The sequence below is a fragment of the Rhamphochromis sp. 'chilingali' genome (assembly GCF_963969265.1).
Source record: "Rhamphochromis sp. 'chilingali' genome assembly, chromosome: 7".
Taxonomy (NCBI): domain Eukaryota; kingdom Metazoa; phylum Chordata; class Actinopteri; order Cichliformes; family Cichlidae; genus Rhamphochromis; species Rhamphochromis sp. 'chilingali'.
The window spans coordinates 31,135,320-31,152,834 of NC_137934.1; positions in this window are offsets into that span (position 1 = coordinate 31,135,320).

Genomic DNA, 17,515 nt, shown 5'->3' on the forward strand with positions numbered 1-17,515 from the left:
GCCTTCTGCTTGAATGGTGGGTTTATATAAAAAAGTACACACTATGTGATTACCTAAGATTAGAAAACAATTACTCAAACGTCATATACCCTAATGCGTTAGCAAACTAACCACGCTGACACCGTGCAGCCCTCGCACGTGGCGAGCCGCGTTAACTCGCTAACGGAGATTCCCCGTTAAAGTGTTTCAACTTATTCGCATTGTCAGGGTGTCAGTTGGTGCCATTTTTTTCAAATGGCATCTCTGTCCTGGCTCAGTTGTACACTAGGTGTCCTTTGGTGGCAGCGCTTCATGCCAAAGGATTTTTGGATTTGTGAAGTGGTAATGTCACACCAAACTCACAGATTTTTCTGTTCCCTGCAACCACAGTGTTTTAGCCCCTAAAAATGTAACCACAAGTGTGACTTTAATGAATAATCTTGTTAACAAACCTTCCACACACAATACCCCTTAACGGCAAAGTGGAAAAAAAGTTTGCTTGCCATTTTATTAACACATTTTGTGTTAAAAAAAATAAATATAATTTTGGAATAAGGCTGTAACATGTCAAAATGTTAAAAAAAAGAAAAGTGAAGCACCATATGCAGCTGGTGAGCCTTTATTTGTTATTTATTTGTTTTGGGGTTTTTTTTAGGGACAATGCACATTAATCTCCATTACTGTAAATGTAATAGTGTTAGCTTTTGAACTTGTTAAAGTAGCCCTTTAAAACAATACAACGCTAACGAACACTCTAAGCCACTGCAGGGAAAGGCGAACAAACAGGGTGAAAAAGCTTGAGAACTTAACATGCAAAGCAGCACACACAAAATACAGACAATTAATATGATACACCAGACAGTGCAGGCAGTTAAAGATGCCAACAAAGGTAAAGCCAAAAGGGACATCATTAAATAAAAAAGCACATTTAAAAGCCAGCCTGCTCGGTCCACAAGATTTCCTGCTTTTCTCACCTTCATGCAAATGTCGTAACTGATTTTGCTGTTTTCTTCACACTTCATGGGTTTGGCTTTTGTTTCATTACTTCGCCTCTCTTCCTTTAGTGTGCTGTTTCGCATTTGGGAGCATATGAGCATGTTGTACTAATTAGCAACAACAAACAATTTTTTGGAAAATATTTGGTATCTTAAATCAGTTGATTTAGGTTGGAACATTTTTTTTATATGCTGCTTGCAACAATTGTTAAGAAATTTTACACTTCAGCGATAGTTCCCCAGGCTTTGTGAAGTTTCTCTTTGAACATTGGTGGCCTTTTCACTCATTTTCACTCCAGTCCTTGTGCCTGACCATTTTAGGAGGAGTATACATTTTTGTTAAGACACTTAACACTGACCTTTGAACCTTTCAAGCATGAAAAAAGGCATCTACCTTAAGGGTTTTACCGGTGTTGTATCTACACACAGCAGACAACTTATCAAACAAACAATTTTAAATTGCATCTTTAGGCACTTTGTTTCTAGTAGCCTGTTAAAAAACACATCATTTGTTCCCATTTGTTTCTTTTGTTAAATGTCAAAGATAACACAGTTTGACAGAAATAAAACATGTTCGTTCTTGCACCAACAACGTGCTATTAACTGAAACTCAGCAATGTATGTAGTGTGTCTTTGACAAGAAATGACAGCAAAATGAACAAATGGAGGAAAAAAGTAAATCTACAGCACATAAACATTGTCTGAATTCATATCCTTAAGAAATAGGAAAAAAATCCGGCAAAAACCTGACACAGAACCTGAGAGATGCATCTGGCATCATCGGAAATGGTCTCAGTGGCTATCAATAAGCCATTTATAAGGAAGTGAAATGGGGAGACAAGACTTAGGTATGCTAAATTAGAAGAAATAGAAGAACTGGGGTGTAAATGTGTGGCAATGGATCTCTCATTGTTTGTGAACTACATATCAGTCAGCTGTGTTGGGGAGTTTTTCTCAAAATTGATGGAGTTGTCAACCCAGAAAACAGAATTTGATCCATAATTCAATCCCATCAGGAACGTCTATGATTGGCAGTGGTTTTATTTTTCAGCATGACAATTATCCCAAACACATTGTCATTGAACTACAAAAATTCCTATAATTCCTGGATAGAAAAACACACAATTGAACACTATTTACACTAAACACACATTTTACACTAAAGCAGTCTTAGCAGAGAACTAAGAGAACTATTCCTGAAGATTACTTAAATAAATTACAAGACAGAGTTATGATAGTGTTAAAGAGTAAAGGTGGTCATATCAAATATTAACTTTCAAGGCTTTTAAAGTTGTGCAAACTGTTTTTGCCTAATAGACCATATTTCCATGTATCTTTACACATTTCACTACCCTATTTCAGTTTTCAGTTTCAGGTTTCAGTTTCAGTTTTCAGTTTTATTTGTCATATGCAAGTTAGCACAGTGTCAACATTGCAATGAAATGTGTTTGACGAGCAGCAGTCACTCAGCAGCATGATACAGTAGGAGAAAATATAATAAAATAAAATAATAAAAAAAATAGTAAGGAGCAAAATATTAGAGAGACATGGTAAAAGAGAAAAGATGACTAAATATATATGTATCTATAAATATAAATATATGTACACTAGTGATTAAATAAGAAAATCTTGAAAAGAAATATGACGGGAGGGCAGATGGGATATTGCACAGGAATGAGCAGCAGAAAATTACAGTATTGCACTTTAAAATATAAATATCAATAACAATAAAGTGAAGTGACCAGTGCAGATTAAACAGAGTACTTGTGAAGCTGCAGGGTAGCTTCTGAGTGCTGTGTTGTGTGTGTTTAAGTGTTGTGGTTGAGGTGTCGTATGGCTTGATGGTAAAAACTGTTTTTAAGTCTTGTAGTCCGAGAAGACAGGCTCCTGTAACGTCTGCCAGATGGTAACAAGGAGAACGGCTGATGTGCTGGTTGGCTGTGGTCCTTGATGATGCTGTGTGCTTTATGGAGGCATCGCTGGAGATAAATGTCCGGAATGGCAGGAAGCCTCGTGCCAGTGATGTGCTCTGCTGCCTTCACCACCCTCTGTAGTGATTTACGGCTGCTGGCAGAGCAGCTTCCGTACCAAACTGTGATGCAGCTCGTCAGCAAGCTCTCAATTGCACACCTGTAAAAATTTGAGGTAATGTTGGCATTCATGCTAAACTTCCTCAGCCTCCTCAGGAAGTAAAGCCGCTGGCGAGCTTTCCTGATAGCAGTGTCTGTGTGAAGGGTCCAGGAGAAGTCCTCAGTGATGTTGACTCCAAGGAATTTGAAGCTGCTGACCCTTTCGACCTTTACACCGTTGATGTGGATGGGCTGGTGTTCTCTGACTGGTCGTTTCCGGTAGTCCACTATCATTTATCTAGTTTTGCTGATGTTGAGAGTCAGGTTATTTTCCAGGCACCACTTGTACAGTGCCATCACCTCCTCTCTATAGGCCGTTTCATCATTGTCTGTGATGAGGCCTATGATGGTTGTGTCATCCGCAAACTTGATGATGATGTTGGACTCTTGTTTAGCAACACAGTCGTGTGTGAACAGGGAATATAGGAGGGGGCTAAGCACACAACCCTGTGGCGTACCTGTGTTTAGGATGAGTGATGAGGAGGTGTGCTTACCAACTCTCACCACCTGGGGCCTGTTTGTGAGGAAGTTTAGAATCCATCTGCAGATCGGTGTTCCCAGCCCAAGGTCAACGAGCTTCGTGGCAAGTTTCGAGGGGATGATGGTGTTAAATGCCGAGCTGTAGTCGATGAAGAGCATCCTTGCATATGTATTCCCTTTCTCCAGGTGAGTGAGGGTGGTGTGCGTTGCCAGGGCGATGGCATCCTCTGTGGCTCTGTTTGTCCGATAGGCAAACTGAAGAGGGTCCAGTGTGTCAGGGAGGGAGGAGCAGATGTGACCTTTGACCAGCCGCTCCAGGCACTTCATGATGACGGATGTCAGTGCAACAGGACGGTAGTCATTCAGACAGGAGACCACTGATTTTTTGGGAACGGGAATGATGGTGGATGCTTTGAGGGACGTGGGGACCACTGACTGCCTCTGGGAGAGGTTGAAGATGTTGGTGAACACCTCTGCCAGCTCGTCTGCACACACTCTGAGTAGCCGGCCTGGGATGCCGTCTGGTCCTGGAGCTTTGTGAGGATTTACCTTTTTAAAGGTCCATCTCACAGCTTCTGTTTTCAGAGTTAAAGTTGCAGCCTCACTGTCCTTCTGAGGGTAGAGGATATGCTCTCTGTTGTCTGCGTCAAAACGAGCATAGAAGTTGTTAAGCTCGTCTGCAAGAGATGCAGTGGGCTGAACACTGACTGTGTTGACCTTCTTGTAGTCAGTGATGCAGCGCAGTCCATTCCACAGTCGCCTGGTGTCAAAGCTGTGGTAGCTGGACTCCATTTTGTCCCTGTAGTCCTTTCTGGCCTTTTTTATGGACTTTCGGAGGTCGTACCTGGCTGCTTTATATGCATCAGCATCCCCGGAGTTAAGGGAAGAGGTCCGCACTTTTAGCTTGGCGCGAACGTCTTTTTTTACCCAGGGTTTCTGATTTGGATATATCCAATGACAGAGTCTGTGAGTTCATTGATGTTGCCATCAGCTGCATCCACTAGAAACATATAGAAATGAGGGGTAGCTCAAGACTTTTGCACAGTAGCCTACTGTAGAAAAGATCTTAAAGGCCTCTCAAAAGAGCTCTAATGTCACTGCATTCACACTTTACAATTTGACACCAAAATGTTACCTTTTGTTTACCAAACCAGGTGCAGACAGCCAAAATGCCAGCAGTTCTTTCTTCTGCTCTGCAGCCCACGTGTAAGCAATGGCTGTAAAGGTCATAAAAGCTCAATCTACTCTTCAGCAGGTTTCCTTTGCATCACTACATCTGTGCAATGTGGTCAATAAATTGGAATGACAGCCTGGATCATTTGTTACCATCTGCGGGTTCCCACAACTCCGTTGTTTTATCCCCTTGAGTTTCTCTGTCATACCCGTCTTCATCCGGACACACTACGCAAATATTGATTCCAGCCTTCGTTAGCTCAGCTGGCAGCCGACAGCACTGATGTTACCCAGAAAGCTTTTGACAGACAGTGACAAACAGTATGTGGTCGAGCTCAGCACTGGCTGAACCGAGCAACAGGGTTTTTTTTTTCTTTTTTCTTTTGCAATATGATATTAGAAAAAGATTTAAAAAAAGATTTATAAATAATGAAGACCAAGAGAAAAGAACATGGCATCAGCAGGGCATCAGTGAAGAGATAAGGACATGCCAGTTTTCATTCTGTTGTCTTATCTGCATTACCAGTCTATTATTTCCCTAACACAGTCTTTAACACCTCCCTGTCTTCTATTTTGGGTGTAATTTCCTCCCTGTATCTCTTTTGTAGACAGTACTTGAGGTAGAAGCGATGGATTCAGTGCTCCATAACATGCAGGCAGGAGTGGTGTCCTGTCTTTAAGCCTTGCCTTTTGGGTGTGCTGACGTGTCCGTCCAGGAGCGTTCGAACCTGGGCAAAAGCAAAGACGTCTGTGTCCGCTCAACTCGCCATCTACCCCAGTTCCCATGGCAACCTGAGGCAACGCATGCTCCTGTCTCCAGAGTAGCCGACAGGTTTCCATCAGTGCCAGAGGTGTGGTAAATGTGGTGTGGCTTCTCTCCATCAATCCCTCGCCCATCCCTGCTTTTGCTGCATTTCTCCCCTAAAAAAACAGAGCGCTGCGAAAAAGACTAACCACAATTTGTCACTTTTGATTGTTAATGGTCATCCCCCCCCCAAACTTTTATACAAGGTGACTCTGCTGACTGTACATCATTTCTGCATTTGTGCCATGCTTCTTTTCAACCCCCCTCCCCCCCTTTTTTGCCTCAGTTCAAAACATTTTTCTCTTTTTCTGCTGGTCGTGCACAAAGCAGTTTGTGACTATTAGTTTCCTCGTGGGGCTGCTCCAGGAGCAAAGTGCTTGCTGGTGTTTCTGTTAGCGTAAGCTCAATCCCCATTCTGACTTCATTCGTCAGAAACATGCACTCATACAAATGAGGATCGCACACAGACCTCCACCATTATTCTGTGATGGAAGCACCACGCGAAAGGAAATCAAGTTAATGTATCGTGACTGAACAACTCCAGCTTCTGTTTCTGTCGGTGGGTGTAATTAGTGTAACCCATCTCACCTGGGGTTGACACACCAATGAATTGATCACAAGCAAAAAACTATCATGCTCTATCCACAATCACCTCTGCACCATTATAACTGGGTGTCACAGTCTGGCGAGAGCAGACTGTATGTATTGTGAAGAGTGGACCCAAAATGCAGACACCAAGGAACTTGGATCAAGACTTGAGTATCAACAAAAAGCGAGCCGTTTAATGAGGCTGGCAGAAAAGGTACAAATAAAGGGCAAGGCAAACAGAAATAAAACTAACATTAACCTAAACTGGGAGAACTAAACAAACAACATGGAAAAACCTGGACATGAAACCTAGAAACATGGCATGGAGAACCTGGCGTGAACAACAGACGACCTGACAATCACACACTGAAAACAGAGGACTTAAATACACAGGAGGTGATTAGGGGAAGTGGAGACACATGAGGAAACAGCTGGCACACATGAACATAATGACGTCACAGTGGAAGAGTAAAACTGAACATGATGAACACAGAACACCAGACCTCTTCACAATAAAACAGGAAACATAATGAGACATAGACATGACAACCCGAACTTGACAACGTAAGACACAGACATGAAACGCATGAAGAGCAGGGGAGATTTAACATGGTTGGAAACACGAGGGGAAAATAATAACTAGAAACACTTAGGCATAATAATACAAACTTGATAACAAATGACACGCAGCATGAAACACGAAGGTTGAGGGGAAACTTAAATACAGGGGAAGAAAACACAAGGAGTCTAATAACCAAATGAACTTAGATAACCTAATGAACAAAATAAACTCAAACTTAAAACGCTGGGTCAAAAGACCCAGGATCATGACAGAGGGCTACAGTGCTCTACTAATCTCACGAGTATTTAGTCAAATACTTCACTGAGCGAGTTTTTCTTATTTACTCATTTTTTTTCACTCTCTATTTGCTTACACAACACTCTGATTTAATCATTAGTCATTATTAATCTCAGGCTCTCTTCCCCATCACCCCCAATCGGTCACAGCAGATGGCTGCCCCTCTCTAAGCCTAGTTCTGTTGGAGGTTTCTTCATTTTAAAAGGGAGTTTTTCGTTCCCACTGTCGCCAAGTGTTTGGGGGGGTTGTCTGATTGTTGGGGTTTTCGCTGTATTATTGTAGGGTCTCTACCTTACAATAACCGCTGCCCTATATTAATAAAACTCAATTGAATTAAGTTGCATTGAAATATTATACTCTTCATTCAAACCAGTTACTACAAAAACCTAATTTTAAAACCTATTATTCTGTAATATTAAAATTGGTTTTATGAATTAATGATTCAAATATATAACGCATTATGAGTGCTCTTTCTTTAGGTATTTGGAATTTATTCTAATGTCTGATTCTGATTCTGAACTCCGGGAGAGAGGAGCTCAGGGTTAGACCCAGTCCAAACCATGAGTTAATGGCAAAGTTGCAAGGAGAATGGCGGGTTTGGGATTGAATTGTGAGCCGGGCTTTAGGGAGGGCCACTGGTCAGGGTCTTTAGAAGGTTAAAAAATTTCTGACATGATGTACTCTGAAATATGTCATTACAAGTGTTGTTTAATCACTGGGTGGCTGTAACTGTAGGATGTAGAGCAGGTCATCAGGAGGTTGGTGGTCCGAGCCTTGCCTCCCCTAATCTGCATGCCAAATTTCCTTGACCAAAATATTAACCCTAAGTTGCTCTATGAATGTGTGGGAATGGTAGTTAGTAAGCACTTAAAAGCATAGAAGACGGTGCTTGTGTGAATGGGTGAATGTGGCATGTAGTATAGCACTTTGAATACTCTTTGGAAAGACAGCTGAGTTTTTTGTCCCCATCATCAGCGCCATCCAGTCGAATTAAATTCGAAAGAAGGTAAATATCTCTACAACCAACATCTGCAAAACTAGCAAGTCACACCAGTACAATCCAGATAGAAAAATAGCACTAAAGGCCAGGAGACACATCATTAAAATAGATTTGGGGAAGAAAGCATTCTTTATGCTTAGAGCTACAACAGGGTTTATGTTTTATTCTGATGTGCAATAGCTCTTACCATTATTTAGTAATACAGCTAAAGGATATTCATGTTGGACTTTCCAGAAAGCTCTCTCACTGAGCCATTTTGAATCATTTATTTTCTTTCATTTTTTTTTAATCTTGACTTGACTTTGAAATCGATACTCTGTCCCTCAAAACAACTACACACATTGCCCCAAAGGTTCACTTCAAACTGTCCTCATAAAATATTTTCAGCACACTGAGTGTAGTATAAAAGAAAATGGATTGGAGCACCGTCTGGGTCATCTTTGTCCGACTACAAAAACCACGCACAGGTGCTTTTAAGAAAGGGCAACAATTTTATGTGGATACAATAAAACGTCCATCATCTTTTGGAAATGGAAATCCTGCAACAATTCACACACAGGGAGGTCAGTGTTACCATTGAATAATAAGAAATAATCACAAGGAAACCTTTCCTGTCATTTCAGTTGAAGCTGACCAGCGCAGGTGGCAAAGAGCGGTGAAATTGTTTTATAATGTATGTTCTATTATTTTCCTAAATACAGTGTCAAAACTGCACAAATGTGTAAACTCTCTCTCTATATATATCATTTTTAATGATTCTTGGGAGACTAGAATACCGTATTAAATGCAGGCATTGTTCAAAAGATGAAGTGCAGCCGAAGAAGGAATGCTGATGATGTGTTTCTTTTGGATTATTACTTATTGGACTTATTTTTTTCTTTGTTTTTGGTTCCAAGCCTGCAAGCATAGTAGGTCTATCATTCTTTATGCTTTACAAACTATTATCAAGGGGATAGGGTGAGATTGCCAAGGAGGAGGCTGGAGATGTGATGAGTCGAGCTTTTTCTTTTTTCATATATATATATTTTCACTTTAAAGTTATTTATCACTGCCTGTGAATGAGAAATTCATGCTTTCCCTCCACATCCATCAACAAAATTATACAGCCTACTACAGCCTGAGGATTTGGTCTTGTGTCAGAGCTTTGATATTTAGAGCAAAGCAACTGTTTTCACATACTCTCTATAGCCATTCATTTGTATTATTCCCACTGTTAATGAGCAGTGGATACTGATACCTCAGGCAGCTTGTACCCTTACAAACATTAAATTGGTCATCTCATATAGGATGTTTGTATTTAAACTGTCCAACCTAATCCAGCACTGATGCTTATTCTGACTTACTGAGTGTCATGTATGTTGTCACTCATGTCTAATATGTTCTGTGTTTTATATGCACCTTTAACATTAATTCCAAAAAGTTGGGTCATTGTGTAAAATGATAAAAAAAAAATTAAGAAAGCAAACAAACAACCCCTCCCAATACAATAGAACATACAAAGCATATCAAATATTTAAATCTTACTATGTTCTCTTGTGGATTAACTGTGGATTTAGGTAATTTGTAGACTCTGTTTTGAGGTCGATATATTTTTAGCTATGGTACTGCCTGAAGAAACAGAGTATATTTTGTGTTATACATATATATATACATATATATATATATGTATATATATACATATATATATATATGTATATATATATATATATATATATATATATGTATACATATATATATATATATATATGTATATATATATATATATATATATGTATACATATATATATATGTATACATATATATATATATGTATACATATATATATATGTATACATATATATATATATTATATATATACATATATATATATATTATATATATACATATATATATATATATATATATATATATATATATGTATATGTATATATATATATATATATATATATATATATATATATATATATATATATATATATATATATACATTAGTGCTGTCAGTATTAATCTTGTTACAATGACCTTAACGCCATATCCGCATTAACACAGCAAATCTCCATTAGCTCGTTAACGCGGATCGCCCCGTGCGTGGGGCTGCAAAGCGTCAAGGCATTCTCGCAGTTAGCGCGTTAATGCATTAGCGCCGTTAGCTCGTTAACGCGTTAGCACGATTAGCTTATTAGCGCGGTTAGCTTATTAACGCATTAGTGCCATGCAGCCCCACGCACCAGGTGGTCCGCATTAGCTCGCTAATGGAGATTTGCCGCATTAATGCAGTTATGGCGTTAACGCCATTTTAATGCGATTAACGCTGACAACACTACTATTTTATATATGCGTGTATATAGGACCAAAAAACAACCTTATCAAAACCCCAAAATGTCTTAAATGATAACTTGTAACTAGAAGGTAAGGGTAAGTGACGGAAGTGACGGACAAGGTAAGCGACCCATGTTGTAGGTGACGTCAGACGCCGGAGATTTTGGCGGAGAAAAAGCAAATGGTAGCATAGAGTTTAACAAAGGTTTTTCAAGCTTCAGTATTACCAAATATACTAATCAATTGTCATATAACTAACAACATCTGTTTTATCATCTCTAACACCCTGGAGGACAACGGGGAGAGTTTAGACGCTCTCCAAGATTACATCGACCGCTGTTTTCAAGATTTAGTAATGAATAAGGCCCAGAGTGCATCTTCCCCGGCCAAAATTGAGACGCCGTCATCGAAGAGATGTCGCCCGGCAGACTCCCCCGGTACAACATCGCCTGCCGGCAAAGACATTGCAGACATCCTGGAGTCAATCGACAAGCGATTGTCCAGTTTCGATGCGAGGCTGTCCCTGGTGGAGATTTTACACCGGGAATTTAAATCTCTGAGAGAATCCCTGGAATTCAGCCAGCAGGTGGAAACGCTTGCCGCTGAAAATGCCACGCTACGGGAGTCGGTCAAATCTCTCACCGATAACGTGACCCAGCTAAACATTGAAAATAAAAAAATAAAAGAGTCCGTTATCGATCTACAAGCCCGTAGCATGAGAGATAATCTTGTGTTTTCTGGTATTCCAGAAACTGCCGGAGAGGACGCAGAGGCAACGGTGAAAAGCTTCATTAAAATCTACCTGAAGCTGCCGGAGGACACCGTAAAGAACATCAACTTCGATAGAGTACATCGCTTGGGGGGCGTGCGGTCGCGGACCGGGAGACCACGGCCTATTGTGGCCAAATTGGGTCAATTCAAACAGAAGGAACAGGTGAAGAGTCGCGGCAGAGAGCTGAAAGGAACGGACTTCAGCGTGAACGACCAGTTCCCCAAAGAGATCCTGGAACGACGCAAGGTCCTGTTCCCAGTTCGACGTAGCTTCATCCAGAAAGGCTCCCGTGCTGTCATCGCCGTGGACCGGCTCTACGTGGACGGACAGCTCTACCGCGACCCCGGCACCACACCGTGGTTATATTGACTGCACTCCAGATAAGAACCCGCTACACTCTTTTCTTATTTATTCACACTTTCTCTTTTAACATGGGTTTAACCTAGTAATATCAATATGATGTCATAGCAGATATAACACCGTCACCCTCCGTCATTACTTTAATTGGAATGTTTCTGTTTCGTTTCCTTTTTGTTGTTGTTGCTCACAGTTCATGTGGTTTCTTTCTTTCTCTTGTCTTTCACTGCTGTGATCACCTACTTCCCCACTCACCTACAAACAACACCCTCTATTTCTCCATATTTTCACACCACGATCACGCAAACACATCAGCTCAACGGCAGCACATTCACAACAGCCTCACAGCACGCACAGACTTGCAGGACACATAAGCAAGCCACGCTTGTTCATATTAGTGAATATTCACACACATAGTCAGACTTATGGAGCCTCTCACCACACTTCTTTTTCTCTTTCTATTTACAAACAAGGGATGTTTCCACATTCTCTCCACCTGTCTAAACGAAACACCCAGCATACTTCATTAGACATACACACACAATTATGGGCATGCTGAGGTTTGTCACATGGAATGTAAATGGAGCTGGCTCCAGAGGAAAGAGGTTAAAGATATTTAACCAGCTTAAAAAACTACAGGCAGATGTTGTTTTATTACAAGAAACTCACAGACCTGTCACAGGTTTAAACGAACTTAAAACACCTGAGTTTCCTAACGTGTTTGCAGCCTGTTATAATTCTAGACAACGGGGAATAGCAATTTTAATACATAAAAATGTTAATTTTACAGTACTCGATACAGTTATAGATCCAGAGGGTAGATTTCTAATTATTAAACTATCAATATTGAACAAAAAATTATGTATTGTAAGTATATACGGTCCAAATGTTGATGAACCCTCATTCTTCCACGGATTTTTTAGTGCACTCTCTGAACACCTTGATTGCACACTCATTCTTGGCGGTGACCTCAACCTTGGACTAAATGAAGACATGGATAGGCTCAACACAACAGGAACTCAGCGCAATTGGCAGTCCACAAATATAATCAAACAGTATATGAGCGACTTTGGTCTTTGCGATGCATGGCGCTCTCTTCACCCCACCAGTAAGGAATATACTTTTTTCTCGCATGTTCATCACTCTTACTCTCGTCTGGATTATTTTTTGGTCAGCAGCTCACTGCTGTGTGACATTTCAGACACTGAGATTCATCCTATAGCTGTCAGCGATCATGCTCCTGTATCTTTAACACTAATGCACAAGAATAACACTACGCCAAGAAAAAACTGGAGATTTAATACATCACTGCTTAAAGATGAAGACTTTATTAAATATTTTAAAAAGGAATGGACTTCATATTTAGACTTTAATGACACTCCCGGAATATCTGCTTCTGTTCTATGGGAAGCAGGGAAAGCTGTGATGAGAGGTAAAATAATTTCTTTCTCATCACACAAAAAGAAAGAAGAAAACAAAAATATTCAGGAATTAGAAAAAAACATCAAATCACTAGAAGAAGCCTACGCGTGCGACCAAGATCAGGAAACATTGAACAAAATATGCAAAACAAAACTAGAATTAAATGAAATTATTAATAAAAAAACACAATTCCTTATACAAAGACTTCGCTTGCAGAATTTTGAACACAGTAACAAATCAGGTCGATTTCTAGCTAACCAGCTAAAAATAAAGAAAGAAAAAACAACTATATGTGCTGCTAAAGATTTATCGGGGAACATAATATATGATCCTGGAAGAATAAACAACATTTTTAGGGATTTCTATGAAACTTTATACTCACCACAAATAAACCCATCTAAAAATGAAATTGATCTGTTTCTTGACAACGTAACTCTTCCAAAATTACTAGACAGTCAAGCAATGGAACTGGATTCGCCACTGACGCCAAGTGAACTCCAGGAAGCCCTGATAAGTATGCCCAATAATAAGGCTCCAGGTCCAGACGGCTTCCCTGCAGAATTCTACAAAGAATTCTGGATAATTTTGGCACCAGTATTCCACGGCATGTTGCAGGAAATCGAGGAAAATGGCAGACTACCACCAAATATGAATTCTGCCAACATTAGTCTCCTGCTAAAACCAGGCAAAGACCCTTTATTTCCCTCAAGCTATCGTCCAATTTCTCTTTTAAATGTAGACCTTAAAATAATCTGCAAAGCTCTCTCAAAGAGATTAGAGAAAATGACCCCCCTCTTAATTCATCCTGACCAAACTGGTTTCATAAAAGGTCGGCACTCCTCAACAAACACTCGTAGATTACTTAATTTAATAGACTACTCATACGATAAAAACATCGAAACCATAATATTATCTCTAGATGCAGAAAAAGCATTTGACAGAGTTAACTGGAAATTTTTATTCGCAACTTTACACAAATTTGGTTTTGGAAACTCTTTCATAAACTGGATAAGAATATTATACAATTCCCCAACAGCTCGTATCAGAACAAATGACCAGACATCCTCCAGCTTCTATCTCCTGAGGGGCACCAGACAGGGATGCCCACTCTCTCCTTCACTTTTTGCAATTTTTATCGAACCTCTAGCAGCAGCATTTAGACAGGCTACAACAATTAAGGGCATAAAATGTAAGAACATAGAACATAAAATCAGTCTCTATGCGGATGATGTGTTGCTTTTTCTGCAAAACACACAAACCAACCTCTCTGAGGTAATTACTTTAATAAACTGGTTTTCAAGAGTTTCAGATTATTCAATTAACTGGCCAAAATCTACAGTTCTCCCCATTAACTGCTCCTTCCATAACTCTTCCTCTGCCCCACTGAAATCCGGAAATATTAAATATTTAGGTATTAATGTCTCTCCTAAGCTTTCAGACTTAACTAAATTAAACCACATCCCACTTCTAAAGAAAGTAGAAGGCGATCTGACTAGATGGAAATCTTTACCCATATCACTCATGGGAAGGGTCGCCACTATAAAAATGATGATCTTGCCAAAAATAAATTACTTATTTTTGATGATCCCTAACAAACCATCACAAGATTGGTTCAGATCTCTGGATTCATATATTTCCAAATTCCTTTGGAAAGATAAACCCCCGCGTCTCAGCTTAAAAACGCTACAAAGAACCAAGGATAGAGGAGGATTAGACCTGCCTAATTTTCACCAATACTTCTTAGCCAACAGGCTTCAGTTCATCTCAGAATGGTTAAAACATACCTTCTTAGTTGAGCCCTGGCTAGATGTTGAACAGGCACTATGCAAGGATCTAGAGATTTCAGACCTACCATTTTTTAGCTCAAACATCAAAAGACATGAATGCTTTAAAAGTATCAACATCAGCTTTTCTCTGACAGCATGGTGGGAGTTTCTAAAAATAACGGAGTCTTCATTAATCCCATGCAAACGTACACCTATCTGGAATAACCCTGACATATTACAAAACAATAATATGATTAATTTCCCAGAATGGAGTTGTAAAGGAATTAAATACTTAGAACATATATTAGAGGGAACAGAATTTATTCCATTTGACAGACTAGTTGCACAATATGGGATCAACAAGACAAGATTTTTAGAATATCAACAAAATAAATCCATAGTAAAAAAGACATTTAACCTCAGTCAAGTTGAATTACAAACACCACAAGTGCGGCACATTTTCTTACTCTTAAATCCCCCAAATTATTATCTAAAATATACAGAACACTTTCTAAATTAGATGAATCAATATCCCTTCCTATTGCAAAACGGGAAGCAGATTTATCAGTCAGCTTAGACCAAAACTTCTGGTCTCAGATTTGCTTAAAAACCTTTAAATTAATTAAAAATCCCAGTCTGCAATTAATACAATACAAAATACTACATAGAGTGCACTATACAGGTCATCGGATGTTCAAGATGGGCTTTACATCTTCCAACAACTGCTCACACTGTCAAGGCAATACACCAGACAATTACATCCACGCTCTTTGGTTCTGTCCACCAGTGCAAAAGTTTTGGCGCGAGATATGTGAAGACTTATCAAAGTGTCTGAAATGTAACATTCCAACCTCCCCCTTAGTGTGTTTACTGGGCAGCTTAGATAATGTCACTTCAGAAAAGAATATAGCCCATATGATTTTCACTGCCCTATGCATAGCCAAGAAAACAGTCCTCATGAACTGGAAAAATAAAAATAATCTTAATTCTAACCAATATAGAAATTATCTATTAGATTACATTAGTCTTGATACAGCCTCTGCCACCACATCAGATCAATTGCTCTGGGCTCCTTTTATCAGCTCCATCACCTAGTGGGGGTGGGGGGGTCATAATTTGGTCCCACCTTCACTGTTGTGATTGGTGTGGGGGTGGGGACAGGCTTAGGGCGTCGGGGGGTTCCCCGGAGGCATCTTCCTTGGGGGGCTCAACCCGGGGTAGCGGTCATGTCCGGTTGGGGGCTCTGTTGGCTCTCAGGTGACTGTTTCCTCGCGGCTGCGTGCAGCGGGGCTAGGGGAGGGTCTGTGCTGACGGACGTGGGTTACTGACCTGGTAGCCTGGCTGGCCCTGGGTGGGTCCGGGATGGGCGTGAGGTTCTGGGGGCGCTCCGTCTCTGGGCTGGGGCCCGGGCTGGGCCTCGGGGGCTTGGATCCTGGTTGGTGTGTTGCCGGGGTTGTGGGCGGGTGGGTGCATGGGGGCCCGGCCCTGGAGCAGGGTGCCGCCGGTGCGTCGAACCACCTGGGGGGCTCTTCAACTGGTGGGGGAGATGGTCACATCTTGCAGGAGCTTTCCTCTCTTCAGGAACTCTCTCTGCAGGAGGGGGAGATACAGGAGAGGTGGAGGAAGATCTCAGCCTGGGCGTTTACTGTCTTATGTAGTCTGGAAGATGAGTGGATGGTGGGGTGGGTGCAGTTTTCTCTGTGGTGGTGTTGGGTGGACTGTCCCGGGCTCTGTGGGGCCGGGAGGCGCTGCTGCACTGGGCCCCGGTCTGGATGGGCCTGGGCCCCCTTTCCCTGGCGGGTCGCGGAGTGTGGGAGTGCCTACTGGGGTCAGCGGGGGAGCTGGCCCCAGGGAGGGGTTACCTGCCCCTCCCTTCCTTCCCTCCCCATCTCCAGCTGCCTCTCTCTTCCCGCTCCACCACAACCACCCACACATGCAGGGCCTTGGAGTAGGGGTATGTCACCAGGGTGCAGAGGAGGCTACCCCCCCCCCCCCCCCCCCCTGTCCCCTTCTGGCTGCCTCTGCCTCAATTTTATCCCACAACTTAGACATTCACATTATTCACACCCTCATTACACATACATATAGGATCTTGGGGGTGGGCACAATCACGGAGTCCAAATCACCATCAGGGTGTATACCTCACCCCTGGCGTCGTTGCCCACCTCTCAATTTTAAATACACTTAGACATTGAGGGCTATCAGGAGGGACTATGCGCTTACCTGCTGCTCCTTGGCAGGTAGCTCCATGCCCTCCTGGGTTTTAATTGCACCTTAGAACACACATGCATCAACACTACAATGAGTGGGTGGAGGGAGGTTTGGAGTCTTCTCCCACCCCCATTCTCTGCGGCTGGAGCGGGAGGGCTAGGTGGAGTTGGCCGTCCGACTGCGGTCTGGAGTGTGGGGCCTCCCTGCTGCTACGGAGTCGGGGTGGTCTGCCTCTCCCCACCGCAGGGAAAAGGGTAACACCACCTGGGTCTGGGTGCAGTTCCCCCCTCCAGGGGCAAGGGTACCTAGACCCGGTTTGTAGAGTACGCTTGGGGAGTGTGATCGTGTGTACAGCGTCTCTTTATGTCTGTCTCCACGTTGGTTGAGTGTGGAGTGAGTGCATATGAGAGCATGAGGGGGGGAATGGATGTTTGTGTCTGTGTGTGCCTGTATGTCTGTGTCTATATGTCAGGTTGGGTATCAGACGCCACCTCTCTGGGGACACCTCAGGCCCTCCAAGGTTTGGAGGCCTATCTCCACCTACCACCACTTCCCCTGCCGGTGGCGGACTCCCTCAGGTGTCGGTGCGTTGGTGGTTCCTTGTGTCTGGGGGTGGGCGTCCAGGTACACACCGGCTCACTCCTTGGCGGCCGCTTATCG